The sequence below is a fragment of the Gasterosteus aculeatus genome, chromosome 15 (assembly GCF_964276395.1).
Source record: "Gasterosteus aculeatus chromosome 15, fGasAcu3.hap1.1, whole genome shotgun sequence".
Classification (NCBI taxonomy): domain Eukaryota; kingdom Metazoa; phylum Chordata; class Actinopteri; order Perciformes; family Gasterosteidae; genus Gasterosteus; species Gasterosteus aculeatus.
This window is the reverse complement of record NC_135703.1, coordinates 19,792,240-19,819,830: the sequence shown is the minus strand read 5'-3', so window position 1 is coordinate 19,819,830 and position 27,591 is coordinate 19,792,240. Positions and strand designations below refer to the sequence as shown.

The 27,591-nt window shown below is 47.7% G+C and overlaps 29 non-coding genes and 2 pseudogenes across 29 annotated transcripts; all 31 read right to left on the bottom strand.

Moving 5' to 3' along the window:
• Positions 1 to 154: 154 nt before the first annotated feature.
• Positions 155 to 345, bottom strand: LOC144388547 (U2 spliceosomal RNA). The gene has a single exon (XR_013452929.1). It is a non-coding gene; the product is annotated as a U2 spliceosomal RNA (small nuclear RNA).
• A 520-nt stretch (positions 346 to 865) lies between these two features.
• LOC144388494 (U5 spliceosomal RNA) lies at positions 866 to 980 on the bottom strand. Its single transcript, XR_013452877.1, has one exon. It is a non-coding gene; the product is annotated as a U5 spliceosomal RNA (small nuclear RNA).
• Positions 981 to 1,457: 477 nt separating this feature from the next.
• Positions 1,458 to 1,621, bottom strand: LOC144388532 (U1 spliceosomal RNA). The gene has a single exon (XR_013452914.1). It is a non-coding gene; the product is annotated as a U1 spliceosomal RNA (small nuclear RNA).
• Positions 1,622 to 1,897: 276 nt separating this feature from the next.
• On the bottom strand, positions 1,898 to 2,088 carry LOC144388550 (U2 spliceosomal RNA). Its single transcript, XR_013452932.1, has one exon. It is a non-coding gene; the product is annotated as a U2 spliceosomal RNA (small nuclear RNA).
• A 730-nt stretch (positions 2,089 to 2,818) lies between these two features.
• On the bottom strand, positions 2,819 to 2,933 carry LOC144388493 (U5 spliceosomal RNA). The gene has a single exon (XR_013452876.1). It is a non-coding gene; the product is annotated as a U5 spliceosomal RNA (small nuclear RNA).
• Positions 2,934 to 3,444: 511 nt separating this feature from the next.
• LOC144388492 (U5 spliceosomal RNA) lies at positions 3,445 to 3,559 on the bottom strand. Its single transcript, XR_013452875.1, has one exon. It is a non-coding gene; the product is annotated as a U5 spliceosomal RNA (small nuclear RNA).
• Positions 3,560 to 4,036: 477 nt separating this feature from the next.
• LOC144388528 (U1 spliceosomal RNA) lies at positions 4,037 to 4,200 on the bottom strand. Its single transcript, XR_013452910.1, has one exon. It is a non-coding gene; the product is annotated as a U1 spliceosomal RNA (small nuclear RNA).
• Positions 4,201 to 4,204: 4 nt separating this feature from the next.
• Positions 4,205 to 4,417, bottom strand: LOC144388465 (U2 spliceosomal RNA; annotated as a pseudogene).
• Positions 4,418 to 4,937: 520 nt separating this feature from the next.
• Positions 4,938 to 5,052, bottom strand: LOC144388491 (U5 spliceosomal RNA). The gene has a single exon (XR_013452874.1). It is a non-coding gene; the product is annotated as a U5 spliceosomal RNA (small nuclear RNA).
• A 477-nt stretch (positions 5,053 to 5,529) lies between these two features.
• LOC144388543 (U1 spliceosomal RNA) lies at positions 5,530 to 5,693 on the bottom strand. The gene has a single exon (XR_013452925.1). It is a non-coding gene; the product is annotated as a U1 spliceosomal RNA (small nuclear RNA).
• A 276-nt stretch (positions 5,694 to 5,969) lies between these two features.
• LOC120815216 (U2 spliceosomal RNA) lies at positions 5,970 to 6,164 on the bottom strand. Its single transcript, XR_005711545.2, has one exon. It is a non-coding gene; the product is annotated as a U2 spliceosomal RNA (small nuclear RNA).
• A 4,972-nt stretch (positions 6,165 to 11,136) lies between these two features.
• LOC144388466 (U2 spliceosomal RNA) lies at positions 11,137 to 11,234 on the bottom strand (annotated as a pseudogene).
• A 520-nt stretch (positions 11,235 to 11,754) lies between these two features.
• Positions 11,755 to 11,869, bottom strand: LOC144388490 (U5 spliceosomal RNA). Its single transcript, XR_013452873.1, has one exon. It is a non-coding gene; the product is annotated as a U5 spliceosomal RNA (small nuclear RNA).
• A 477-nt stretch (positions 11,870 to 12,346) lies between these two features.
• LOC144388533 (U1 spliceosomal RNA) lies at positions 12,347 to 12,510 on the bottom strand. Its single transcript, XR_013452915.1, has one exon. It is a non-coding gene; the product is annotated as a U1 spliceosomal RNA (small nuclear RNA).
• A 276-nt stretch (positions 12,511 to 12,786) lies between these two features.
• LOC144388558 (U2 spliceosomal RNA) lies at positions 12,787 to 12,977 on the bottom strand. The gene has a single exon (XR_013452940.1). It is a non-coding gene; the product is annotated as a U2 spliceosomal RNA (small nuclear RNA).
• A 730-nt stretch (positions 12,978 to 13,707) lies between these two features.
• Positions 13,708 to 13,822, bottom strand: LOC144388469 (U5 spliceosomal RNA). The gene has a single exon (XR_013452852.1). It is a non-coding gene; the product is annotated as a U5 spliceosomal RNA (small nuclear RNA).
• A 511-nt stretch (positions 13,823 to 14,333) lies between these two features.
• On the bottom strand, positions 14,334 to 14,448 carry LOC144388489 (U5 spliceosomal RNA). The gene has a single exon (XR_013452872.1). It is a non-coding gene; the product is annotated as a U5 spliceosomal RNA (small nuclear RNA).
• A 477-nt stretch (positions 14,449 to 14,925) lies between these two features.
• On the bottom strand, positions 14,926 to 15,089 carry LOC144388527 (U1 spliceosomal RNA). The gene has a single exon (XR_013452909.1). It is a non-coding gene; the product is annotated as a U1 spliceosomal RNA (small nuclear RNA).
• A 276-nt stretch (positions 15,090 to 15,365) lies between these two features.
• Positions 15,366 to 15,556, bottom strand: LOC144388556 (U2 spliceosomal RNA). The gene has a single exon (XR_013452938.1). It is a non-coding gene; the product is annotated as a U2 spliceosomal RNA (small nuclear RNA).
• A 520-nt stretch (positions 15,557 to 16,076) lies between these two features.
• On the bottom strand, positions 16,077 to 16,191 carry LOC144388488 (U5 spliceosomal RNA). The gene has a single exon (XR_013452871.1). It is a non-coding gene; the product is annotated as a U5 spliceosomal RNA (small nuclear RNA).
• Positions 16,192 to 16,668: 477 nt separating this feature from the next.
• Positions 16,669 to 16,832, bottom strand: LOC144388526 (U1 spliceosomal RNA). Its single transcript, XR_013452908.1, has one exon. It is a non-coding gene; the product is annotated as a U1 spliceosomal RNA (small nuclear RNA).
• A 276-nt stretch (positions 16,833 to 17,108) lies between these two features.
• On the bottom strand, positions 17,109 to 17,299 carry LOC144388557 (U2 spliceosomal RNA). The gene has a single exon (XR_013452939.1). It is a non-coding gene; the product is annotated as a U2 spliceosomal RNA (small nuclear RNA).
• A 730-nt stretch (positions 17,300 to 18,029) lies between these two features.
• Positions 18,030 to 18,144, bottom strand: LOC144388487 (U5 spliceosomal RNA). The gene has a single exon (XR_013452870.1). It is a non-coding gene; the product is annotated as a U5 spliceosomal RNA (small nuclear RNA).
• Positions 18,145 to 18,621: 477 nt separating this feature from the next.
• LOC144388525 (U1 spliceosomal RNA) lies at positions 18,622 to 18,785 on the bottom strand. Its single transcript, XR_013452907.1, has one exon. It is a non-coding gene; the product is annotated as a U1 spliceosomal RNA (small nuclear RNA).
• A 276-nt stretch (positions 18,786 to 19,061) lies between these two features.
• Positions 19,062 to 19,252, bottom strand: LOC144388549 (U2 spliceosomal RNA). The gene has a single exon (XR_013452931.1). It is a non-coding gene; the product is annotated as a U2 spliceosomal RNA (small nuclear RNA).
• A 520-nt stretch (positions 19,253 to 19,772) lies between these two features.
• Positions 19,773 to 19,887, bottom strand: LOC144388486 (U5 spliceosomal RNA). The gene has a single exon (XR_013452869.1). It is a non-coding gene; the product is annotated as a U5 spliceosomal RNA (small nuclear RNA).
• Positions 19,888 to 20,364: 477 nt separating this feature from the next.
• Positions 20,365 to 20,528, bottom strand: LOC144388521 (U1 spliceosomal RNA). Its single transcript, XR_013452904.1, has one exon. It is a non-coding gene; the product is annotated as a U1 spliceosomal RNA (small nuclear RNA).
• Positions 20,529 to 20,804: 276 nt separating this feature from the next.
• LOC144388560 (U2 spliceosomal RNA) lies at positions 20,805 to 20,995 on the bottom strand. Its single transcript, XR_013452942.1, has one exon. It is a non-coding gene; the product is annotated as a U2 spliceosomal RNA (small nuclear RNA).
• Positions 20,996 to 21,515: 520 nt separating this feature from the next.
• On the bottom strand, positions 21,516 to 21,630 carry LOC144388485 (U5 spliceosomal RNA). Its single transcript, XR_013452868.1, has one exon. It is a non-coding gene; the product is annotated as a U5 spliceosomal RNA (small nuclear RNA).
• Positions 21,631 to 22,107: 477 nt separating this feature from the next.
• LOC144388542 (U1 spliceosomal RNA) lies at positions 22,108 to 22,271 on the bottom strand. Its single transcript, XR_013452924.1, has one exon. It is a non-coding gene; the product is annotated as a U1 spliceosomal RNA (small nuclear RNA).
• Positions 22,272 to 22,547: 276 nt separating this feature from the next.
• Positions 22,548 to 22,744, bottom strand: LOC144388457 (U2 spliceosomal RNA). The gene has a single exon (XR_013452848.1). It is a non-coding gene; the product is annotated as a U2 spliceosomal RNA (small nuclear RNA).
• Between the last annotated feature and the right edge of the window lie 4,847 nt (positions 22,745 to 27,591).

The window sequence follows — 27,591 nt, the reverse complement described above, 5'->3', positions numbered from 1 at the left end:
ACCATTGATGATTGATGAGTAAGCATAAGTCACTTGCCAAAAGCCTCAGTCTTCAAAACTATGTGGAGGTGAGACTTGTTTTACTCAAAGCAGAAATCATTTCAAACACCAAACCACTGATTTAGGTAACCATTTCTTTTATTTTCCACAATTTAAAGGGTGCACCGTTCCCGGAGGTGCTGCAATACCGGGTCGATGCTTGGAGTGAACGGAGCAAGCCCCTTTTTCATCTCCCAGAGCTAAAAATCGGATTAATATGTAGTCCTCGTATAGAGGACATATCAGATATTAAACTGATAAGAACAGATACTACACTTGATCTTAGCCAAAAGGCCGAGAAGCGATAACACCTAACTGTTTGTTTGCAGACCCAACGTACCAGCACATTGCTCAATTGTCGGGGTGCGGTCCTTTCAACTGGGCGTAGCAGTCGCTTGCTACTTAGCAACCCACTCCCCACGCTGCCCCCGTCCGCGAAAATCATTGATTTGTTTACAAGCAAAAGAGTAAACTCCTGCTGAAATCTGGTTGATTTCACTGTTGTTTCAGACAGTGATTTGAGACTTGCTGCAAGGCTCCACTAGAGACTCCAGTGACGATTAATCACTGCAAAGTCCTGCTGAAAATCTTGTTGATTTCACAATGAATTCAGACAGTGATTTGCTGATTTGAGACGTGCTCCACTGGAGACTCCAGTGCAGTGATGATTAATCCCTGTAAAATCCTGCTGAAATCTGGTTGATTTCACTTTGGATTCAGACAGTGATTTGAGACTAGGGACTCCAGTGATAAGTAAACACAACTTTGTGCTCCATTGTCAGGAGCCTCTGTCCAACTAATTGTCTTTTCACACAAGTACATGAGGCTCCGCCAATTGGCAGAGCCTGCCAAAAATATGGTCAACTCATTGTTGTTCCTCTCCACGGAAGTCTTTAGTAAAAGGCGAAAGACTTATGCGTATTGAAGAGAAACCAAAGTCAGTTGCAGAATCAGGTGGCAGGCAGCCTTATATCCCAGTCGCAACAGTGATCCCTCTTGTGGTTGGGATTGGTTGAGCTGCGGTTGTCCAATGCCAAACCCATTCCCCAGCACCAGCCATCAAAAAATCATTGATTTGTTTACAAGCAAAAGTGTAAAGTCCTGCTGAAATGTGGCTGATTTCACTTTGGATTCAGACAGTGATTTGCTGATTTGAGACTTGCTCCACTGGAGACTCCAGTGCAGTGATGATTCATCCTGAAATCTGGTTGATTTCACTTTGGATTCAGACAGTGATTTGCTGATTATAGACTCCCTCCACTGGAGACTCCAGTGCAGTGATGATTAATCCCTGTAAAATCCTGCTGAAATCTGGTTGATTTCACTTTGGATTCAGACAGTGCTGATTTGAGACTTGCTCCACTGGAGACTCCAGTGAGGATTAAACGGGACATCTGGTTTTTCTTTGACTTCAATATCAAGGGAGAGCGCAAACGCAGTCCCCCACTACCACAAATTATGCAGTCGAGATTCCCACATTTGGGGAATTCGCAGTGGTCAGCACAGTCGCAGTGCAATGACTGAGCCTCGCCCTGGGTGAACCACCTTCTTGATCATGGTATCTCCCCTGCCAGGTAAGTATGAGTTGGTGGTGACAGAGGCAGGGACGGTATTCCCAGTCACAGCATTTGTGGTGACGGTTCGCAGATGGCGCCGTCTTCACAGATCAGTGAATTTAAAATCAGTGATTTCAGACTTGCAAAACAAAGGCACCATTGATGAGTAAGCATAAGTCACTTGCCAAAAGCCTCAGTCTTCAAAACTATGTGGAGGTGAGACTTGTTTTACTCAAAGCAGAAATCATTTCCAACACCAAACCACTGATTCAGGTAACCATTTCTTTTATTTTCCACAATTTGAAGGGTGCACCGTTCCCGGAGGTGCTGCAATACCGGGTCGATGCTTGGAGTGAACGGAGCAAGCCCCTTTTTCATCTCCCAGAGCTAAAAATCGGATTAATATGTAGTCCTCGTATAGAGGACATATCAGATATTAAACTGATAAGAACAGATACTACACTTGATCTTAGCCAAAAGGCCGAGAAGCGATAACACCTAACTGTTTGTTTGCAGACCCAACGTACCAGCACATTGCTCAATTGTCGGGGTGCGGTTCTTTCAACTGGGCGTAGCAGTCGCTTGCTACTTAGCAACCCACTCCCCACGCTGCCCCCTTCCGCGAAAATCATTGATTTGTTTACAAGCAAAAGAGTAAACTCCTGCTGAAATCTGGTTGATTTCACTGTTGTTTCAGACAGTGATTTGAGACTTGCTGCAAGGCTCCACTAGAGACTCCAGTGATGATTAATCACTGCAAAGTCCTGCTGAAAATCTTGTTGATTTCACAATGAATTCAGACAGTGATTTGCTGATTTGAGACGTGCTCCACTGGAGACTCCAGTGCAGTGATGATTAATCCCTGTAAAATCCTGCTGAAATCTGGTTGATTTCACTGTTGTTTCAGACAGTGATTTGAGACTTGCTGCAAGGCTCCACTAGAGACTCCAGTGACGATTAATCACTGCAAAGTCCTGCTGAAAATCTTGTTGATTTCACAATGAATTCAGACAGTGATTTGCTGATTTGAGACGTGCTCCACTGGAGACTCCAGTGCAGTGATGATTAATCCCTGTAAAATCCTGCTGAAATCTGGTTGATTTCACTTTGGATTCAGACAGTGATTTGAGACTAGGGACTCCAGTGATAAGTAAACACAACTTTGTGCTCCATTGTCAGGAGCCTCTGCCCAACTAATTTTCTTTTCACACAAGTACATGAGGCTCCGCCAATTGGCAGAGCCTGCCAAAAATATGGTCAACTCATTGTTGTTCCTCTCCACGGAAGTCTTTAGTAAAAGGCGAAAGACTTATGCGTATTGAAGAGAAACCAAAGTCAGTTGCAGAATCAGGTGGCAGGCAGCCTTATATCCCAGTCGCAACAGTGATCCCTCTTGTGGTTGGGATTGGTTGAGCTGCGGTTGTCCAATGCCAAACCCATTCCCCAGCACCAGCCATCAAAAAATCATTGATTTGTTTACAAGCAAAAGAGTAAACTCCTGCTGAAATCTGGTTGATTTCACTGTTGTTTCAGACAGTGATTTGAGACTTGCTGCAAGGCTCCACTAGAGACTCCAGTGACGATTAATCACTGCAAAGTCCTGCTGAAAATCTTGTTGATTTCACAATGAATTCAGACAGTGATTTGCTGATTTGAGACGTGCTCCACTGGAGACTCCAGTGCAGTGATGATTAATCCCTGTAAAATCCTGCTGAAATCTGGTTGATTTCACTTTGGATTCAGACAGTGATTTGAGACTAGGGACTCCAGTGATAAGTAAACACAACTTTGTGCTCCATTGTCAGGAGCCTCTGTCCAACTAATTTTCTTTTCACACAAGTACATGAGGCTCCGCCAATTGGCAGAGCCTGCCAAAAATATGGTCAACTCATTGTTGTTCCTCTCCACGGAAGTCTTTAGTAAAAGGCGAAAGACTTATGCGTATTGAAGAGAAACCAAAGTCAGTTGCAGAATCAGGTGGCAGGCAGCCTTATATCCCAGTCGCAACAGTGATCCCTCTTGTGGTTGGGATTGGTTGAGCTGCGGTTGTCCAATGCCAAACCCATTCCCCAGCACCAGCCATCAAAAAATCATTGATTTGTTTACAAGCAAAAGTGTAAAGTCCTGCTGAAATGTGGCTGATTTCACTTTGGATTCAGACAGTGATTTGCTGATTTGAGACTTGCTCCACTGGAGACTCCAGTGCAGTGATGATTCATCCTGAAATCTAGTTGATTTCACTTTGGATTCAGACAGTGATTTGCTGATTATAGACTCCCTCCACTGGAGACTCCAGTGCAGTGATGATTAATCCCTGTAAAATCCTGCTGAAATCTGGTTGATTTCACTTTGGATTCAGACAGTGCTGATTTGAGACTTGCTCCACTGGAGACTCCAGTGAGGATTAAACGGGACATCTGGTTTTTCTTTGACTTCAATATCAGGGGAGAGCGCGAACGCAGTCCCCCACTACCACAAATTATGCAGTCGAGATTCCCACATTTGGGGAATTCGCAGTGGTCAGCACAGTCGCAGTGCAATGACTGAGCCTCGCCCTGGGTGAACCACCTTCTTGATCATGGTATCTCCCCTGCCAGGTAAGTATGAGTTGGTGGTGACAGAGGCAGGGACGGTATTCCCAGTCACAGCATTTGTGGTGACGGTTCGCAGATGGCGCCGTCGTCACAGATCAGTGAATTTAAAATCAGTGATTTCAGACTTGCAAAACAAAGGCACCATTGATGAGTAAGCATAAGTCACTTGCCAAAAACTGATAAGAACAGATACTACACTTGATCTTAGCCAAAAGGCCGAGAAGCGATAACACCTAACTGTTTGTTTGCAGACCCAACGTACCAGCACATTGCTCAATTGTCGGGGTGCGGTTCTTTCAACTGGGCGTAGCAGTCGCTTGCTACTTAGCAACCCACTCCCCACGCTGCCCCCGTCCGCGAAAATCATTGATTTGTTTACAAGCAAAAGAGTAAACTCCTGCTGAAATCTGGTTGATTTCACTGTTGTTTCAGACAGTGATTTGAGACTTGCTGCAAGGCTCCACTAGAGACTCCAGTGATGATTAATCACTGCAAAGTCCTGCTGAAAATCTTGTTGATTTCACAATGAATTCAGACAGTGATTTGCTGATTTGAGACGTGCTCCACTGGAGACTCCAGTGCAGTGATGATTAATCCCTGTAAAATCCTGCTGAAATCTGGTTGATTTCACTTTGGATTCAGACAGTGATTTGAGACTAGGGACTCCAGTGATAAGTAAACACAACTTTGTGCTCCATTGTCAGGAGCCTCTGTCCAACTAATTGTCTTTTCACACAAGTACATGAGGCTCCGCCAATTGGCAGAGCCTGCCAAAAATATGGTCAACTCATTGTTGTTCCTCTCCACGGAAGTCTTTAGTAAAAGGCGAAAGACTTATGCGTATTGAAGAGAAACCAAAGTCAGTTGCAGAATCAGGTGGCAGGCAGCCTTATATCCCAGTCGCAACAGTGATCCCTCTTGTGGTTGGGATTGGTTGAGCTGCGGTTGTCCAATGCCAAACCCATTCCCCAGCACCAGCCATCAAAAAATCATTGATTTGTTTACAAGCAAAAGTGTAAAGTCCTGCTGAAATGTGGCTGATTTCACTTTGGATTCAGACAGTGATTTGCTGATTTGAGACTTGCTCCACTGGAGACTCCAGTGCAGTGATGATTCATCCTGAAATCTGGTTGATTTCACTTTGGATTCAGACAGTGATTTGCTGATTATAGACTCCCTCCACTGGAGACTCCAGTGCAGTGATGATTAATCCCTGTAAAATCCTGCTGAAATCTGGTTGATTTCACTTTGGATTCAGACAGTGCTGATTTGAGACTTGCTCCACTGGAGACTCCAGTGAGGATTAAACGGGACATCTGGTTTTTCTTTGACTTCAATATCAGGGGAGAGCGCGAACGCAGTCCCCCACTACCACAAATTATGCAGTCGAGATTCCCACATTTGGGGAATTGGCAGTGGTCAGCACAGTCGCAGTGCAATGACTGAGCCTCGCCCTGGGTGAACCACCTTCTTGATCATGGTATCTCCCCTGCCAGGTAAGTATGAGTTGGTGGTGACAGAGGCAGGGACGGTATTCCCAGTCACAGCATTTGTGGTGACGGTTCGCAGATGGCGCCGTCTTCACAGATCAGTGAATTTAAAATCAGTGATTTCAGACTTGCAAAACAAAGGCACCATTGATGAGTAAGCATAAGTCACTTGCCAAAAGCCTCAGTCTTCAAAACTATGTGGAGGTGAGACTTGTTTTACTCAAAGCAGAAATCATTTCCAACACCAAACCACTGATTCAGGTAACCATTTCTTTTATTTTCCACAATTTGAAGGGTGCACCGTTCCCGGAGGTGCTGCAATACCGGGTCGATGCTTGGAGTGAACGGAGCAAGCCCCTTTTTCATCTCCCAGAGCTAAAAATCGGATTAATATGTAGTCCTCGTATAGAGGACATATCAGATATTAAACTGATAAGAACAGATTTTTTTTTTTTTTTTTTTTTTTTTTTTATTATGAAAAGGATCATGCACAATACAAACTCATATCTGTGGTTATTTCTCTTCACAATACATCAACAAACCAAACACAAATGCATACAAACTCATATCTGTAGTTCGGTCTTCTACCAATACATAAACCAACCAAAAACCAAAACCAAATGACAACTTTCAGGGATGAGGTCAGTCTACCTAGTCCCAAGGAACCCCCCTTAACCCAAGTCCTCCCTTCCACCTCTCCAAGGCGGCATGCTTCCCCCACTTCCTGATGTCCATCATTATTCTCCCCTTCAACTCCAGCTCGATCCTCTTCACCACCCCCTCCACGCTAACTTCCTTGTTGTTCACCAGGTCTTGCCTCGCCCGCCACAGGCCCCTCTTGACAAGGCTTACAATTAGCCATGTGAGGACCATTGTCCTTCCCAAGCTCACCCCTCTTTTCACCACACTCCAAGTTAAATGGAACCCCGGGACCAGCTGTACTAGCCACTTATTTGCTCTTTTCCACCCCTCGCTTGCAAAAGTACAGTCCCACATTACATGTCTAATGGTCTCATCGTGTAGACATCCAATCCTCGGGCACACAGGGGCTCTGGTCAAACCATGCCGATAAAGCAGCTCTCGTACCGGCAGGCACCCGTGGAGACATAACCAGTTGAGGTCCTTGAGCCCATTGTCAAGGCCCCGCGGTTGGATCCCCCACCAAACTCCTGCTGGTGTCCCGACCACTGCAGGTGCTACCACTCCCTTCCTGGCGACTTGGTAAAGTGCCCTGTGGCTCAATAACACGCCAGTTCCCGAGGCCTCAGGGTGTGCCCGCAGCCACCTTGCTGCATGATGGTAGTGCCATGGCTGCTGTTCCACCCGGGGAGCTAGATTACTCCAAGCTATCACACCCCTGGCCTGGTAAGAGAAAAATAGCCGCATAAAGTGTCCTGATGGATGTGCCACCGGAACAGATAACTGGCTAAACAAAAAGGAAACAAAAATGCAGTCCAGTTTCAGGGGGAGGTGTGGCACATCTCTCCCTCCTGCTTCAATTGCAGCCATCATGCGGGTCCTCGACACATACTCGTATCGTCCTCCCCAGATAAAAGAGAAGACGAGACGCATTAGGGGCCTCCTCATGCTGACAGGCAAAGGATAAATGTATGCCAAATAGAGGAGAGATGGCAGAACGTCTACCTTCAATACAAGTACCTTCCCTATCAAAGTCAGCTTCCTGCTTCTCCAGAGAGCAAGCTTTTTCTGGGCTGCCAAGAAACGCCTGGTCCAGTTGACCGTGGCACTATGGACTATCTCAAAGCTGACCCCCAATACCTTCAGGGGTCCTTCGCAGAGCGGAAGCCCCCCTGGTACGTCCGTCCTGTTTTTCCAGCGCCCAAAGAACTTCAATGAGGACTTGGCGGTGTTTAGTTTTGCGCCAGCTGCCCGCCCAAAGCTCTGGATAATCTCCAAGGATCGAGTTAGGCAGGCATCGCTGTCTAGCAGCAGTGTGGTGTCGTCTGCGTACTGAGACAGTTTGACCCGTAGGCCTCCGCTGCCAGGTATCAGAAAACCCTTAACACCCGGGTCAGCCCGAATGGCTGCCGCCAGGGGCTCCATGTAAAGGATGTAGAGCAGTGGTGAGAGCGGACACCCCTGTCTGACCCCTGCGTGCACCCTAAAAACCTCCCCTAGGTGACCGTTAACCAAAACTGTGCTCCCCACGCTTGTGTACAATACACGTAACCACCCTACAAACCTATCAGTGAACCCTAATCTGCTCAAAACCCTAAACATGAAACCCCAGTGAACTCTGTCAAACGCCTTTGCCTGATCGAGGCTCACCACCATAAGCGGTAGCTGCCTGTCTTCCGCCCATGCAACAGCGTCCCGGATAAGCTGGAGATTCCATCTCACCGAACGTCCCGCCACTGCGCAAGTCTGATCCACATGGACCACATGAGCAAGTGCTGTGCCCAGACGGTCCGCCAACACCTTTGCCAGGAGCTTGTAGTCGACACACAGCATGGTCAGTGGCCGCCAGTTCCCTAGGTCGGTTGGATCCCCCTTCTTAAAAAGAAGAGAGATAACTCCAGTGGCCAAAGACCCTCCCATCGCACCTGTGCGGAGTACTGCGGAAAGGATCTCCAACACTACAGGGCCCAGAATGTCCCAAAATTTTAGATAAAATTCTGCCGGTAGCCCGTCGATACCTGGCACCTTTCGCCTGTTCATCCTGTTGAGAGCACCCTCGAGTTCTTCAAGGGTGAGCGGGGCATCTAGTGTCTGTGCTATGTTCAAGGGCACTCGCTGGGTCAACAAATCCAGAAAGACCTCCCCACTACCTACGTCTATCTCCTTCTCTGAGAAAGCTGTGCGGTAGTAGTCGGTGGCGGCCCGCACCATCTGCACCCTATCCGACACAATCCTACCCTGCTCGTCCCTAACCCCGGTCACTACCCGTTTTGCCCTGTCAGCCCTTATTGAGCTGAAGAAAGAAGCTGAACATGTTTCAAAACTTTCAATGAATTTTTCACGTGACTGCAACAGGTAGGCTCTGGCTTTTGACTCAAAAACCTCTCTAAGCTGCGATTTGAGGGAGTCGCAAGCCTGCTGGTTTAAAGTGCCGTCCGAGTTCCCCCTAGTGTACTCAAGCTCGAGTAGTCGCTGTAGGCGAAGCGCTTCTCTCTTTGCCCACCTTGCCTTTCTTTTGCTGTATCGTACACAAAAGGCCTTTATCCTCTCTTTGGCAACCTCCCACCACTCAATAGCTCCAGGACACATCGGCCTTAAACCCACCAGACCTCTGAAAAACACGCGGAAATCTTTAATGAACACCTCCTCCTCCAAGATGTTAATGTTAAGACGCCAGAAACCGGACCCAAAAACTGGTGCACATGAGCGCACCTCCAGCAGTACTCCATCATGGTCAGAGAAAAACACGGGGAGCACTCTGCCTGCCAGTAAACTCAAAGACCTCGAGGTAAAGATGTAGTCCAGACGCTTCGCTGCGCCCCTTGAGTTCCGCCACGTAGGACCTAGCGCATGTGGTTTAACCCCCTTCAAACCGTCTACTAAGCCATGCTTGGCCATTAAATTGGTGATAAAAACGTCACTGGTATCCCCCCCTCTACCTAGCTCGACATTTAAGTCACCCCCTAAAATAACCTGCCTGCTAGTGGCAAGGTGTGGTTCCACTTGGCCGATCATGTCCTTCCTCTCGGTTGCTGATTGTGGCCCATAAACCACAATAACCCTAAGCTTGACTGTGCCCCATGTCACGTCTGTACCCATTATCCTCCCCTGGACAATAACAAAGGATGCCTCCACCATAATTTCTTTAGAACCAAATAAAATGCCCACCCCAGTAGCGTGGACCCCCCCTACACTCCAGACTGAGTCCCCTTTGGTCCACTCCTTTGCAAAGGTTTGGATGTCCCCAGCATCCCGTAAATGAACCTCCTGCAAAAAACAAATGTCGGCTTGGAGTGTGTTCACAAAATCAAAAACAGTCCTCCTTTTCACTATATTCCTCATTCCCCTTGTGTTTAAAGACAGTACCTTAAACGAAGCCATAAAGCAAAGTTCAGACTCCTACTGGGTGTAGGATGTGTCTTTGTCCATCTCTTCAGCCCAGGAAAGGGGCACTGTGTTGGGTGAGTTTACCGGTCGACTAGGCCCGTCGTATATGTCCACCCCATACGGGGGTGACAACATGAGCAAACCTTGGGGGAGATCGAAATCAATCCCCAGCCTTTCAGCCGTCAAAACGGCCCCTTCCCCCATGCACTGTTCCTCCCCCTCTACTGCAACATTCCCATTTGGGCCCTGTAGTTCCTCCTGAGTTCCACCTTCTTGCACCTCGTCAGTGGACTTCCCTGGCTTCACAGCTTCCTCTCTTCGACTGCCGTCAATCCCCTCCTTTTTGGCCACCGCATCCTTCTTCTTCCTTTTGTTTTTTTTGCTGCGTTCCTCCTCCGCACCCTCTTCATACTCAGGTGCCTGCTCTTCAAAAACCTCTGAGAGCTTTCGGACCCCTTGCTTCATTGTGGGGAATGATGCACCAAGTGTAAGCTCAGGAAACTCCTCCATCACGCCCTGGTCTGCTGCCCGAGCTACCTCATCCTCCAATACTGCCCCTTCCTCCTGCAATGCGGTCTTCCCTTCTCCCTCTGTGGTTTCTGCTCCGGACCCCATCTGTAGTGGCCCCTCCTCGGAATTCTGCGATGTCTTGGATCCCTTCCCCTGCTCCAAAGTTCTGTTGGAGACTCCCGTTTGTCTGGTTACTTCAGAAAAGGTCCTCTTGCGGCTGGGACAGCTTCTATAGAGGTGGTCCGACCCTCCGCATCCATGGCAGTTTTTAGGGACAGTGCAGTCCTTGGCCGCGTGTCCTGTTTGCCCACAAAAGCGGCAACTTTCTCCTGTGCAGCCTGTCTCCGAGTGGCCAGACCGTCTGCATTTTCGGCAGAAGGCTGGCTGGCGGTTATAGAAACAGTATCCTCGGTCTCCCCCAAGACTAAAAAAAGCAGGGGGGTGTTGTAGCCCATCCGGCCCTGTCGGGTCTGGATTCAGCAGGACCTGGAACTGCCGACGGCCGGTCCAAAAACCGAGGGGATCCTTTACATGCCGGGCTGCAGTTGCTACTTCCCCGTAGCGGCCCAGGAATGAAACTAAGGCTTCATCAGTCACAAAAGGGTTGTACATATGGACTGACACTGTTCTGAAGTTCGGTCTGTCGAGGTTCAGGACTTCATAGTAGGCAAGAGGGCTCACCTTCGCATCCTTTCTGCAGATTTCAGACACCCTTCTGTAGATGTCCTCGCTCCCAAGGGTAACGTCGAAGGCTTTTTCCTGCTGGTTCCACTGGATACACAAAACATCCTGCACCATCAAATGCAGCTGTCCCATGATTACTTGCTTTCCAAAAAAAACTCTCGACAGGACTTGGTCGTCTTCTTTCGTAGCTCGAAACCTTAAAGTATATCTCAGCCCGACCCTTGGGATCGGCTGCTCGTGGGGTGTCATAGCCATTGTTCCGTTCTCGAACGCTTGGCTTTTGTGGCCAAAAACAGCTACTACACTTGATCTTAGCCAAAAGGCCGAGAAGCGATAACACCTAACTGTTTGTTTGCAGACCCAACGTACCAGCACATTGCTCAATTGTCGGGGTGCGGTCCTTTCAACTGGGCGTAGCAGTCGCTTGCTACTTAGCAACCCACTCCCCACGCTGCCCCCGTCCGCGAAAATCATTGATTTGTTTACAAGCAAAAGAGTAAACTCCTGCTGAAATCTGGTTGATTTCACTGTTGTTTCAGACAGTGATTTGAGACTTGCTGCAAGGCTCCACTAGAGACTCCAGTGACGATTAATCACTGCAAAGTCCTGCTGAAAATCTTGTTGATTTCACAATGAATTCAGACAGTGATTTGCTGATTTGAGACGTGCTCCACTGGAGACTCCAGTGCAGTGATGATTAATCCCTGTAAAATCCTGCTGAAATCTGGTTGATTTCACTTTGGATTCAGACAGTGATTTGAGACTAGGGACTCCAGTGATAAGTAAACACAACTTTGTGCTCCATTGTCAGGAGCCTCTGTCCAACTAATTGTCTTTTCACACAAGTACATGAGGCTCCGCCAATTGGCAGAGCCTGCCAAAAATATGGTCAACTCATTGTTGTTCCTCTCCACGGAAGTCTTTAGTAAAAGGCGAAAGACTTATGCGTATTGAAGAGAAACCAAAGTCAGTTGCAGAATCAGGTGGCAGGCAGCCTTATATCCCAGTCGCAACAGTGATCCCTCTTGTGGTTGGGATTGGTTGAGCTGCAGTTGTCCAATGCCAAACCCATTCCCCAGCACCAGCCATCAAAAAATCATTGATTTGTTTACAAGCAAAAGTGTAAAGTCCTGCTGAAATGTGGCTGATTTCACTTTGGATTCAGACAGTGATTTGCTGATTTGAGACTTGCTCCACTGGAGACTCCAGTGCAGTGATGATTCATCCTGAAATCTGGTTGATTTCACTTTGGATTCAGACAGTGATTTGCTGATTATAGACTCCCTCCACTGGAGACTCCAGTGCAGTGATGATTAATCCCTGTAAAATCCTGCTGAAATCTGGTTGATTTCACTTTGGATTCAGACAGTGCTGATTTGAGACTTGCTCCACTGGAGACTCCAGTGAGGATTAAACGGGACATCTGGTTTTTCTTTGACTTCAATATCAGAGGAGAGCGCGAACGCAGTCCCCCACTACCACAAATTATGCAGTCGAGATTCCCACATTTGGGGAATTCGCAGTGGTCAGCACAGTCGCAGTGCAATGACTGAGCCTCGCCCTGGGTGAACCACCTTCTTGATCATGGTATCTCCCCTGCCAGGTAAGTATGAGTTGGTGGTGACAGAGGCAGGGACGGTATTCCCAGTCACAGCATTTGTGGTGACGGTTCGCAGATGGCGCCGTCTTCACAGATCAGTGAATTTAAAATCAGTGATTTCAGACTTGCAAAACAAAGGCACCATTGATGAGTAAGCATAAGTCACTTGCCAAAAGCCTCAGTCTTCAAAACTATGTGGAGGTGAGACTTGTTTTACTCAAAGCAGAAATCATTTCCAACACCAAACCACTGATTCAGGTAACCATTTCTTTTATTTTCCACAATTTGAAGGGTGCACCGTTCCCGGAGGTGCTGCAATACCGGGTCGATGCTTGGAGTGAACGGAGCAAGCCCCTTTTTCATCTCCCAGAGCTAAAAATCGGCTTAATATGTAGTCCTCGTATAGAGGACATATCAGATATTAAACTGATAAGAACAGATACTACACTTGATCTTAGCCAAAAGGCCGAGAAGCGATAACACCTAACTGTTTGTTTGCAGACCCAACGTACCAGCACATTGCTCAATTGTCGGGGTGCGGTTCTTTCAACTGGGCGTAGCAGTCGCTTGCTACTTAGCAACCCACTCCCCACGTTGCCCCCTTCCGCGAAAATCATTGATTTGTTTACAAGCAAAAGAGTAAACTCCTGCTGAAATCTGGTTGATTTCACTGTTGTTTCAGACAGTGATTTGAGACTTGCTGCAAGGCTCCACTAGAGACTCCAGTGATGATTAATCACTGCAAAGTCCTGCTGAAAATCTTGTTGATTTCACAATGAATTCAGACAGTGATTTGCTGATTTGAGACGTGCTCCACTGGAGACTCCAGTGCAGTGATGATTAATCCCTGTAAAATCCTGCTGAAATCTGGTTGATTTCACTGTTGTTTCAGACAGTGATTTGAGACTTGCTGCAAGGCTCCACTAGAGACTCCAGTGACGATTAATCACTGCAAAGTCCTGCTGAAAATCTTGTTGATTTCACAATGAATTCAGACAGTGATTTGCTGATTTGAGACGTGCTCCACTGGAGACTCCAGTGCAGTGATGATTAATCCCTGTAAAATCCTGCTGAAATCTGGTTGATTTCACTTTGGATTCAGACAGTGATTTGAGACTAGGGACTCCAGTGATAAGTAAACACAACTTTGTGCTCCATTGTCAGGAGCCTCTGCCCAACTAATTTTCTTTTCACACAAGTACATGAGGCTCTGCCAATTGGCAGAGCCTGCCAAAAATATGGTCAACTCATTGTTGTTCCTCTCCACGGAAGTCTTTAGTAAAAGGCGAAAGACTTATGCGTATTGAAGAGAAACCAAAGTCAGTTGCAGAATCAGGTGGCAGGCAGCCTTATATCCCAGTCGCAACAGTGATCCCTCTTGTGGTTGGGATTGGTTGAGCTGCGGTTGTCCAATGCCAAACCCATTCCCCAGCACCAGCCATCAAAAAATCATTGATTTGTTTACAAGCAAAAGAGTAAACTCCTGCTGAAATCTGGTTGATTTCACTGTTGTTTCAGACAGTGATTTGAGACTTGCTGCAAGGCTCCACTAGAGACTCCAGTGACGATTAATCACTGCAAAGTCCTGCTGAAAATCTTGTTGATTTCACAATGAATTCAGACAGTGATTTGCTGATTTGAGACGTGCTCCACTGGAGACTCCAGTGCAGTGATGATTAATCCCTGTAAAATCCTGCTGAAATCTGGTTGATTTCACTTTGGATTCAGACAGTGATTTGAGACTAGGGACTCCAGTGATAAGTAAACACAACTTTGTGCTCCATTGTCAGGAGCCTCTGTCCAACTAATTTTCTTTTCACACAAGTACATGAGGCTCCGCCAATTGGCAGAGCCTGCCAAAAATATGGTCAACTCATTGTTGTTCCTCTCCACGGAAGTCTTTAGTAAAAGGCGAAAGACTTATGCGTATTGAAGAGAAACCAAAGTCAGTTGCAGAATCAGGTGGCAGGCAGCCTTATATCCCAGTCGCAACAGTGATCCCTCTTGTGGTTGGGATTGGTTGAGCTGCGGTTGTCCAATGCCAAACCCATTCCCCAGCACCAGCCATCAAAAAATCATTGATTTGTTTACAAGCAAAAGTGTAAAGTCCTGCTGAAATGTGGCTGATTTCACTTTGGATTCAGACAGTGATTTGCTGATTTGAGACTTGCTCCACTGGAGACTCCAGTGCAGTGATGATTCATCCTGAAATCTAGTTGATTTCACTTTGGATTCAGACAGTGATTTGCTGATTATAGACTCCCTCCACTGGAGACTCCAGTGCAGTGATGATTAATCCCTGTAAAATCCTGCTGAAATCTGGTTGATTTCACTTTGGATTCAGACAGTGCTGATTTGAGACTTGCTCCACTGGAGACTCCAGTGAGGATTAAACGGGACATCTGGTTTTTCTTTGACTTCAATATCAGGGGAGAGCGCGAACGCAGTCCCCCACTACCACAAATTATGCAGTCGAGATTCCCACATTTGGGGAATTCGCAGTGGTCAGCACAGTCGCAGTGCAATGACTGAGCCTCGCCCTGGGTGAACCACCTTCTTGATCATGGTATCTCCCCTGCCAGGTAAGTATGAGTTGGTGGTGACAGAGGCAGGGACGGTATTCCCAGTCACAGCATTTGTGGTGACGGTTCGCAGATGGCGCCGTCGTCACAGATCAGTGAATTTAAAATCAGTGATTTCAGACTTGCAAAACAAAGGCACCATTGATGAGTAAGCATAAGTCACTTGCCAAAAGCCTCAGTCTTCAAAACTATGTGGAGGTGAGACTTGTTTTACTCAAAGCAGAAATCATTTCCAACACCAAACCACTGATTCAGGTAACCATTTCTTTTATTTTCCACAATTTGAAGGGTGCACCGTTCCCGGAGGTGCTGCAATACCGGGTCGATGCTTGGAGTGAACGGAGCAAGCCCCTTTTTCATCTCCCAGAGCTAAAAATCTGCTTAATATGTAGTCCTCGTATAGAGGACATATCAGATATTAAACTGATAAGAACAGATACTACACTTGATCTTAGCCAAAAGGCCGAGAAGCGATAACACCTAACTGTTTGTTTGCAGACCCAACGTACCAGCACATTGCTCAATTGTCGGGGTGCGGTCCTTTCAACTGGGCGTAGCAGTCGCTTGCTACTTAGCAACCCACTCCCCACGCTGCCCCCGTCCGCGAAAATCATTGATTTGTTTACAAGCAAAAGAGTAAACTCCTGCTGAAATCTGGTTGATTTCACTGTTGTTTCAGACAGTGATTTGAGACTTGCTGCAAGGCTCCACTAGAGACTCCAGTGACGATTAATCACTGCAAAGTCCTGCTGAAAATCTTGTTGATTTCACAATGAATTCAGACAGTGATTTGCTGATTTGAGACGTGCTCCACTGGAGACTCCAGTGCAGTGATGATTAATCCCTGTAAAATCCTGCTGAAATCTGGTTGATTTCACTTTGGATTCAGACAGTGATTTGAGACTAGGGACTCCAGTGATAAGTAAACACAACTTTGTGCTCCATTGTCAGGAGCCTCTGTCCAACTAATTTTCTTTTCACACAAGTACATGAGGCTCCGCCAATTGGCAGAGCCTGCCAAAAATATGGTCAACTCATTGTTGTTCCTCTCCACGGAAGTCTTTAGTAAAAGGCGAAAGACTTATGCGTATTGAAGAGAAACCAAAGTCAGTTGCAGAATCAGGTGGCAGGCAGCCTTATATCCCAGTCGCAACAGTGATCCCTCTTGTGGTTGGGATTGGTTGAGCTGCGGTTGTCCAATGCCAAACCCATTCCCCAGCACCAGCCATCAAAAAATCATTGATTTGTTTACAAGCAAAAGTGTAAAGTCCTGCTGAAATGTGGCTGATTTCACTTTGGATTCAGACAGTGATTTGCTGATTTGAGACTTGCTCCACTGGAGACACCAGTGCAGTGATGATTCATCCTGAAATCTGGTTGATTTCACTTTGGATTCAGACAGTGATTTGCTGATTATAGACTCCCTCCACTGGAGACTCCAGTGCAGTGATGATTAATCCCTGTAAAATCCTGCTGAAATCTGGTTGATTTCACTTTGGATTCAGACAGTGCTGATTTGAGACTTGCTCCACTGGAGACTCCAGTGAGGATTAAACGGGACATCTGGTTTTTCTTTGACTTCAATATCAGGGGAGAGCGCGAACGCAGTCCCCCACTACCACAAATTATGCAGTCGAGATTCCCACATTTGGGGAATTCGCAGTGGTCAGCACAGTCGCAGTGCAATGACTGAGCCTCGCCCTGGGTGAACCACCTTCTTGATCATGGTATCTCCCCTGCCAGGTAAGTATGAGTTGGTGGTGACAGAGGCAGGGACGGTATTCCCAGTCACAGCATTTGTGGTGACGGTTCGCAGATGGCGCCGTCTTCACAGATCAGTGAATTTAAAATCAGTGATTTCAGACTTGCAAAACAAAGGCACCATTGATGAGTAAGCATAAGTCACTTGCCAAAAGCCTCAGTCTTCAAAACTATGTGGAGGTGAGACTTGTTTTACTCAAAGCAGAAATCATTTCCAACACCAAACCACTGATTCAGGTAACCATTTCTTTTATTTTCCACAATTTGAAGGGTGCACCGTTCCCGGAGGTGCTGCAATACCGGGTCGATGCTTGGAGTGAACGGAGCAAGCCCCTTTTTCATCTCCCAGAGCTAAAAATCGGCTTAATATGTAGTCCTCGTATAGAGGACATATCAGATATTAAACTGATAAGAACAGATACTACACTTGATCTTAGCCAAAAGGCCGAGAAGCGATAACACCTAACTGTTTGTTTGCAGACCCAACGTACCAGCACATTGCTCAATTGTCGGGGTGCGGTTCTTTCAACTGGGCGTAGCAGTCGCTTGCTACTTAGCAACCCACTCCCCACGCTGCCCCCTTCCGCGAAAATCATTGATTTGTTTACAAGCAAAAGAGTAAACTCCTGCTGAAATCTGGTTGATTTCACTGTTGTTTCAGACAGTGATTTGAGACTTGCTGCAAGGCTCCACTAGAGACTCCAGTGATGATTAATCACTGCAAAGTCCTGCTGAAAATCTTGTTGATTTCACAATGAATTCAGACAGTGATTTGCTGATTTGAGACGTGCTCCACTGGAGACTCCAGTGCAGTGATGATTAATCCCTGTAAAATCCTGCTGAAATCTGGTTGATTTCACTGTTGTTTCAGACAGTGATTTGAGACTTGCTGCAAGGCTCCACTAGAGACTCCAGTGACGATTAATCACTGCAAAGTCCTGCTGAAAATCTTGTTGATTTCACAATGAATTCAGACAGTGATTTGCTGATTTGAGACGTGCTCCACTGGAGACTCCAGTGCAGTGATGATTAATCCCTGTAAAATCCTGCTGAAATCTGGTTGATTTCACTTTGGATTCAGACAGTGATTTGAGACTAGGGACTCCAGTGATAAGTAAACACAACTTTGTGCTCCATTGTCAGGAGCCTCTGTCCAACTAATTTTCTTTTCACACAAGTACATGAGGCTCCGCCAATTGGCAGAGCCTGCCAAAAATATGGTCAACTCATTGTTGTTCCTCTCCACGGAAGTCTTTAGTAAAAGGCGAAAGACTTATGCGTATTGAAGAGAAACCAAAGTCAGTTGCAGAATCAGGTGGCAGGCAGCCTTATATCCCAGTCGCAACAGTGATCCCTCTTGTGGTTGGGATTGGTTGAGCTGCGGTTGTCCAATGCCAAACCCATTCCCCAGCACCAGCCATCAAAAAATCATTGATTTGTTTACAAGCAAAAGTGTAAAGTCCTGCTGAAATGTGGCTGATTTCACTTTGGATTCAGACAGTGATTTGCTGATTTGAGACTTGCTCCACTGGAGACTCCAGTGCAGTGATGATTCATCCTGAAATCTGGTTGATTTCACTTTGGATTCAGACAGTGATTTGCTGATTATAGACTCCCTCCACTGGAGACTCCAGTGCAGTGATGATTAATCCCTGTAAAATCCTGCTGAAATCTGGTTGATTTCACTTTGGATTCAGACAGTGCTGATTTGAGACTTGCTCCACTGGAGACTCCAGTGAGGATTAAACGGGACATCTGGTTTTTCTTTGACTTCAATATCAGGGGAGAGCGCGAACGCAGTCCCCCACTACCACAAATTATGCAGTCGAGATTCCCACATTTGGGGAATTCGCAGTGGTCAGCACAGTCGCAGTGCAATGACTGAGCCTCGCCCTGGGTGAACCACCTTCTTGATCATGGTATCTCCCCTGCCAGGTAAGTATGAGTTGGTGGTGACAGAGGCAGGGACGGTATTCCCAGTCACAGCATTTGTGGTGACGGTTCGCAGATGGCGCCGTCTTCACAGATCAGTGAATTTAAAATCAGTGATTTCAGACTTGCAAAACAAAGGCACCATTGATGAGTAAGCATAAGTCACTTGCCAAAAGCCTCAGTCTTCAAAACTATGTGGAGGTGAGACTTGTTTTACTCAAAGCAGAAATCATTTCCAACACCAAACCACTGATTCAGGTAACCATTTCTTTTATTTTCCACAATTTGAAGGGTGCACCGTTCCCGGAGGTGCTGCAATACCGGGTCGATGCTTGGAGTGAACGGAGCAAGCCCCTTTTTCATCTCCCAGAGCTAAAAATCGGATTAATATGTAGTCCTCGTATAGAGGACATATCAGATATTAAACTGATAAGAACAGATACTACACTTGATCTTAGCCAAAAGGCCGAGAAGCGATAACACCTAACTGTTTGTTTGCAGACCCAACGTACCAGCACATTGCTCAATTGTCGGGGTGCGGTCCTTTCAACTGGGCGTAGCAGTCGCTTGCTACTTAGCAACCCACTCCCCACGCTGCCCCCGTCCGCGAAAATCATTGATTTGTTTACAAGCAAAAGAGTAAACTCCTGCTGAAATCTGGTTGATTTCACTGTTGTTTCAGACAGTGATTTGAGACTTGCTGCAAGGCTCCACTAGAGACTCCAGTGACGATTAATCACTGCAAAGTCCTGCTGAAAATCTTGTTGATTTCACAATGAATTCAGACAGTGATTTGCTGATTTGAGACGTGCTCCACTGGAGACTCCAGTGCAGTGATGATTAATCCCTGTAAAATCCTGCTGAAATCTGGTTGATTTCACTTTGGATTCAGACAGTGATTTGAGACTAGGGACTCCAGTGATAAGTAAACACAACTTTGTGCTCCATTGTCAGGAGCCTCTGTCCAACTAATTGTCTTTTCACACAAGTACATGAGGCTCCGCCAATTGGCAGAGCCTGCCAAAAATATGGTCAACTCATTGTTGTTCCTCTCCACGGAAGTCTTTAGTAAAAGGCGAAAGACTTATGCGTATTGAAGAGAAACCAAAGTCAGTTGCAGAATCAGGTGGCAGGCAGCCTTATATCCCAGTCGCAACAGTGATCCCTCTTGTGGTTGGGATTGGTTGAGCTGCGGTTGTCCAATGCCAAACCCATTCCCCAGCACCAGCCATCAAAAAATCATTGATTTGTTTACAAGCAAAAGTGTAAAGTCCTGCTGAAATGTGGCTGATTTCACTTTGGATTCAGACAGTGATTTGCTGATTTGAGACTTGCTCCACTGGAGACTCCAGTGCAGTGATGATTCATCCTGAAATCTGGTTGATTTCACTTTGGATTCAGACAGTGATTTGCTGATTATAGACTCCTTCCACTGGAGACTCCAGTGCAGTGATGATTAATCCCTGTAAAATCCTGCTGAAATCTGGTTGATTTCACTTTGGATTCAGACAGTGCTGATTTGAGACTTGCTCCACTGGAGACTCCAGTGAGGATTAAACGGGACATCTGGTTTTTCTTTGACTTCAATATCAGGGGAGAGCGCGAACGCAGTCCCCCACTACCACAAATTATGCAGTCGAGATTCCCACATTTGGGGAATTCGCAGTGGTCAGCACAGTCGCAGTGCAATGACTGAGCCTCGCCCTGGGTGAACCACCTTCTTGATCATGGTATCTCCCCTGCCAGGTAAGTATGAGTTGGTGGTGACAGAGGCAGGGACGGTATTCCCAGTCACAGCATTTGTGGTGACGGTTCGCAGATGGCGCCGTCGTCACAGATCAGTGAATTTAAAATCAGTGATTTCAGACTTGCAAAACAAAGGCACCATTGATGAGTAAGCATAAGTCACTTGCCAAAAGCCTCAGTCTTCAAAACTATGTGGAGGTGAGACTTGTTTTACTCAAAGCAGAAATCATTTCCAACACCAAACCACTGATTCAGGTAACCATTTCTTTTATTTTCCACAATTTGAAGGGTGCCCCGTTCCCGGAGGTGCTGCAATACCGGGTCGATGCTTGGAGTGAACGGAGCAAGCCCCTTTTTCATCTCCCAGAGCTAAAAATCTGCTTAATATGTAGTCCTCGTATAGAGGACATATCAGATATTAAACTGATAAGAACAGATACTACACTTGATCTTAGCCAAAAGGCCGAGAAGCGATAACACCTAACTGTTTGTTTGCAGACCCAACGTACCAGCACATTGCTCAATTGTCGGGGTGCGGTCCTTTCAACTGGGCGTAGCAGTCGCTTGCTACTTAGCAACCCACTCCCCACGCTGCCCCCGTCCGCGAAAATCATTGATTTGTTTACAAGCAAAAGAGTAAACTCCTGCTGAAATCTGGTTGATTTCACTGTTGTTTCAGACAGTGATTTGAGACTTGCTGCAAGGCTCCACTAGAGACTCCAGTGACGATTAATCACTGCAAAGTCCTGCTGAAAATCTTGTTGATTTCACAATGAATTCAGACAGTGATTTGCTGATTTGAGACGTGCTCCACTGGAGACTCCAGTGCAGTGATGATTAATCCCTGTAAAATCCTGCTGAAATCTGGTTGATTTCACTTTGGATTCAGACAGTGATTTGAGACTAGGGACTCCAGTGATAAGTAAACACAACTTTGTGCTCCATTGTCAGGAGCCTCTGTCCAACTAATTTTCTTTTCACACAAGTACATGAGGCTCCGCCAATTGGCAGAGCCTGCCAAAAATATGGTCAACTCATTGTTGTTCCTCTCCACGGAAGTCTTTAGTAAAAGGCGAAAGACTTATGCGTATTGAAGAGAAACCAAAGTCAGTTGCAGAATCAGGTGGCAGGCAGCCTTATATCCCAGTCGCAACAGTGATCCCTCTTGTGGTTGGGATTGGTTGAGCTGCGGTTGTCCAATGCCAAACCCATTCCCCAGCACCAGCCATCAAAAAATCATTGATTTGTTTACAAGCAAAAGTGTAAAGTCCTGCTGAAATGTGGCTGATTTCACTTTGGATTCAGACAGTGATTTGCTGATTTGAGACTTGCTCCACTGGAGACTCCAGTGCAGTGATGATTCATCCTGAAATCTGGTTGATTTCACTTTGGATTCAGACAGTGATTTGCTGATTATAGACTCCCTCCACTGGAGACTCCAGTGCAGTGATGATTAATCCCTGTAAAATCCTGCTGAAATCTGGTTGATTTCACTTTGGATTCAGACAGTGCTGATTTGAGACTTGCTCCACTGGAGACTCCAGTGAGGATTAAACGGGACATCTGGTTTTTCTTTGACTTCAATATCAGGGGAGAGCGCGAACGCAGTCCCCCACTACCACAAATTATGCAGTCGAGATTCCCACATTTGGGGAATTGGCAGTGGTCAGCACAGTCGCAGTGCAATGACTGAGCCTCGCCCTGGGTGAACCACCTTCTTGATCATGGTATCTCCCCTGCCAGGTAAGTATGAGTTGGTGGTGACAGAGGCAGGGACGGTATTCCCAGTCACAGCATTTGTGGTGACGGTTCGCAGATGGCGCCGTCTTCACAGATCAGTGAATTTAAAATCAGTGATTTCAGACTTGCAAAACAAAGGCACCACGGATGAGTAAGCATAAGTCACTTGCCAAAAGCCTCAGTCTTCAAAACTATGTGGAGGTGAGACTTGTTTTACTCAAAGCAGAAATCATTTCCAACACCAAACCACTGATTCAGGTAACCATTTCTTTTATTTTCCACAATTTGAAGGGTGCACCGTTCCCGGAGGTGCTGCAATACCGGGTCGATGCTTGGAGTGAACGGAGCAAGCCCCTTTTTCATCTCCCAGAGCTAAAAATCTGCTTAATATGTAGTCCTCGTATAGAGGACATATCAGATATTAAACTGATAAGAACAGATTTTTTTTTTTTTTTATTACACATTCCACACCAACACACAATATTACATTACATTGTCATTTTCATCAACACCAAAAAACAACAACATACAGACTGTACCAATGCACCCAATACCATAGCAACCCCCTTCCCCACCCTCTTACCTAAGCTAACACTCCCTTCCATCGCTCCTTGGCTGCATGGTACCCATGCCTCTCCTCCTCCCTCCTTTTCATCCGCCGCACCTCCCCCCTCACCTTCGCCACCACTCCTTCAACCCTGTTCACCTCATTACTTCGTATTAATGCCATTCTGTCATCCCACAGTGCTGCCTTCCCTATTGACAGAATCAACCACAACAAAAAACCCTCCCATCCCCGTCCCCTCAGACCCACCCCCAGCATCAGCATCTCATAAGACAGTCCCCCCAGTTTAGGAAAAAAAAAACCCAGCTCTCCCCACATTGTTCTTGCAAACCCACATCCCCAAAATACATGAGATAAGTCCTCGTCTCTGCCACAACCTAATCGTGGGCAGGAGCGCAGCCTTGACAGGCCATGCCTATATAAAGTGTCCCTCACAGGCATCCTCTTATGCAGACATAGCCAGTTGATGTCCTTTAGTCTGTTTGGCAGTTCCTTGTGCTGCGCAAACAGCCACTCCTCCCTGCCCACCCCGCAAACTCTCACAGGTCCCTGTTTTGCAACTATTGCCTTGTATAGTTCCCGATGATCCAGGCCTAGGTCACCTTCCCCGCATTCCTTGTGCCTTTTAGCCCAGCCCATCATCTGCCTGTAGTGTGGTGGCATAACCTCCCCTTTTGGCCGCCCGTTCTCCCATTTAACCCACTTCCTCAAAGGAAAGGATAGCCAAAACATGAGCAGCACATGGTACCAGTGCCCACTAGGAAACTTCACCCCGTTGCAGCAAAAGGAAAAGAAAAGAACATCTAACTTAAGTGGCACATCAGGCACTCCCCTTCCCCCCTCTGGTACCCCTTGTCTCATCCAGCCCCTCCTCACATACTCGTATCCCCCCCACACAAAGGAGAAAACATCCCGCACTAATCTTCTCCTATACTCCGGTGGCAGGGGGAAAACGTACGCCAGGTAAATCATTGACGGCAAAATGTCCGCTTTCACCACCAAAACCCTCCCAGTTAAAGACAAACGTCGGGCCTTCCACAGTCCTATTCGTGACCTTAGTGCTGCCAGGCGCCTCCTCCAGTTCAGCGGCCCACTCTCGCTGTCTTCAAAATCCACCCCCAGTATTCTCATTGGACCCTCGCACTCCGACAATCCAAACAGCCCTCCTCCCCTCCCCTTCCAAGGTCCAAAATATTTAACCTTGGATTTTCCGACATTGACCCTTGCCCCGGATACTTTTGAAAAGGACCCCAAGACGTCCAAAGCACGGAGCAAGGAGCCCTTCGTTGTTAAAAAGAGCGTCATGTCATCCGCGTACTGGGATATCCTCAAATCCCTCTCTCCACCCCCTGGAAGGCGCAATCCCTTCACGCCCGCGTCCGCCCGAATAGCTGCAGCTAGCGGTTCAATATATATAACAAAAAGCAGTGGCGAGAGTGGACATCCTTGCCTCACTCCCGTCTGCTGTGACACCAAAACCCCCATATGCCCATTCACAACCACCCTACTCCCAACCCCCGTGTACATGATCCCTAACCACCTCCGAAAAATTGGTCCAAAACCCATCCTCTCTAACACAGCTGCCAAAAAACCTTGGTTCACCCTATCAAACGCCTTTTCCATGTCCAACCCCACCAGCATCAGAGGGACCCCACGTTCCTCCACCCAGTGAATGCAATCCCTCACCAGCCCCAAATTCCATTGGATGCGTCTCCCCTCCACCCCACACGTCTGATCCTCATTTACCACATGAGGTAGAGCAGATCGGAGTCGTCCGGCCAACACTCTAGCGATGATCTTATAATCAGCACAGAGGAGAGTTATCGGCCTGAAATTACCCAAGTCTTCTTTTTCCCCTTTCTTATGTAGCAAGGTCAACACACCCTCCCTCATTGTCCTCCCCAACAGCCCCCCTTCCAGCACTGCACCCACCACTTCTAAAAAATCCTTCCCCAGGATCCCCCAGAACGCCGCATAAAATTCTTTTGGTAACCCATCAATCCCCGGCACCTTTCCCCCTCCCAAACCTTTCATCGCTCCCTCCAACTCTGCGAGACCCACCGGGCGTTCTAGGGCCTCCACCACTTCCCTTGGCACCCTAGCCTCAAGCCCCTTCAAAAAACCTCCTTCCTCTGGTTCTTCCACCTCTTGTGGCCCCATGGCGTTCCCAAAAAAATTGGAGGCAACCCCAACCATCCCTTCTGGATCTGAGACAAGGTTACCATCCTTCCCCCGTAGCCCCGGAATGCACGCTCTTGCCCGGGCAGCCCTCACCTGTTTAAAAAACATAGGCGTACAGGTCTCTGCTACATTGATGGATTCCCTCCCACATCTCCTCAGTAACCCATCAGCTTTCCCCTTAAAGTATAGGCCCAAATTCTCCCTCACCTCCCTCTCCCTCTGCTTATCCCTTCTTTCCCCCTTGTTCTCCGCCTCCATCATAGCCTGCAGCTCCCTTTGGAGTCTCCTAAACCCCCCCTTCTCCTCCCTCGCTCGTTGTGAACAATATCCCACCGTCAACTCCCTGGCGTTTACCTTCACATATTCCCACCACTCCACAATATTGTCAAAAAAAGGCTTCAGTGAGACCCACCCCTCATAGTGTAAAGTGAAGGCTCTACGGAAAGCCTCCTCCTCCAAAACCCCACAATTCAACTTCCAGTAACTCCTTCCAAAAATTGGGGCCGCCACCGAAAAGGCCACCTCAAGTTGGTTGTGGTCTGAGAACCACACTGGTCCCACAACGGCCCTCCGTACAGCAGCCACAGCAGGCACAAAAACAAAATCAATCCGACTACGGGAACCCCGTGTATTCGACCAAGTGGTGCCCTCCCTTGTCGGCTCGACTGCCCTGTACCCATCCTTCAGCATGAATGCTTGCACCACCTCTTCCAAATACGGCCGACTGAAATCCCCTGTCCCCTCCAAAGAGACGTTGAAATCCCCCCCTAGAACCACCACCTTATTTGTGACACACACCTCCATAAGTGCAATAAAAAGGGCCTTACGTCCTTTCGGCTCCGCTGGTGCATACACATTAATAATTCTAAAGAAAACCCCCCTCCATAATGCATCCACCACCAGTACCCTCCCCTGCACTACTGAGAAGCTGTCCCGGACCTGGAAATCTTTATTTCCAAACAGGATTCCCACCCCTGAGGAGTGTACCCCCCCTACTCCCCATCTCGACTCACCCTTGAGCCAGCCCTCCGAAAACTCCCTGACATCCCCACCATCCTTTAGATGCACTTCCTGCAGAAAGCAAACATGTAGGGGCATCTGTAACAGGTATTGGAAAACACTCGCCCTTTTCACAATATTTCTCATACCCCTGACATTTATGGTCACCACTGAAAACAAGGCCATTCAATACTTCACAAATGTGCCCCCCCCCCCCCCCTTTACCCTCTGTTGGCAAGCAACCATCTTCCAGTTGATCATTGTTGGCAACATATTCCTGCAGTACCGGGCTTTGAGAAACGTCCTGGGGCGGCTCCCTCCGCGGAGTCCCCCCGGTTTTCTCCATTCCTGCACCACCCGATGAAATCTCCACAGAAGCCTGTTGGCTCCTACCCTCCGACTCGGATCCTGGGGGTTCCCGGATCTCCCCCATCGCACGGCCGTCTGCCAGCTTCTTCTTCCTCCTTCTCGACCTGTGCACCTGTGGTCCAGCCTCGGTTGCTTCTGCCGAAGACTCAGCCTGCTCACCCCTGGATGAACTGCTCCTCTTCCTGACCCCCTGGATTGTCTCTTTCCTGGTGTCCTCCTCCTCCGAGCTGATCACACAGTCTGCCCAGGACCCCACCAGTGGCAGAGAGTCTCCCAGGCTCACAACCACTTGTGTGTCCATCCGCTCCTCCGTTTCGTTTGCGCCGATGTGGTCAGTCGCAGACTCGTCCCGTGCAGCAGCCCTTCCCTCCTCTCCAGAGAGCGACTGTAGTGCCTCCTCCAACGGGGTGAGGACAGAGACCTCCCCCTGCACTGCTACCTCTGCGTAGCTACGGGTTGTGGTTGTGCAGTCGCGGACAATGTGCCCCTCTCCTCCGCATCCATGGCACGTCTTTGGGGCCCCGCACGTGGCCACGCTGTGTCCCCTTCCACCACAGTTCCGGCATCGCCCTTCGGTGCAGTCCGTCGCCATGTGCCCAAAGCTGCGGCATTGCCTGCAGAAACTGGGCTGGCCGGAGTAAAAGAGGAAACCCCTGTCCTCACCAATGCTGAAGTAGGCTGGAGGATGCCGCAGCCCACCGCCTCCGCCGGGGTTGTCCTCGAGGAGAACTTTGAATTGTCTCCGCCCTGACCAGATGCCGAAACTGTCCCTCAGGTATCTCACCGCCGACTCCACCTTCCCATACCTCGACAACCAGGATATGACCATCTCGTCCCCCACGTATGGGTTGTACATGTGGACCGTCACAATCTTCAAGTTCCTCTTGCAAAGAGCCTCCACCCGAAACTTTGAAAAGGGCTCTTCTTCTGCCTTTTCCCTCGCTGTCTCCATCACCCTCTCATACACTGCTTGGCTGTGTAGAGTCAGGTCAAAACCACCTCCTGCTGCATTCCACTGCAGGCAGTATACGTGGGCGGGGTCAATCTTCAGTGCTCCCACCACGACCGTACGCACGAACCATTCCCTCTTCCCATGTTTCTCATCTTCTTTAACCTTCCAAGTGAATCGCACCGAGTTCCTAAGTCCTGCAGACATGATAGCCCGTGTGAGGACGGGACTCCAGCAACTTTATCCACCAAGCTCCATACACCGCACA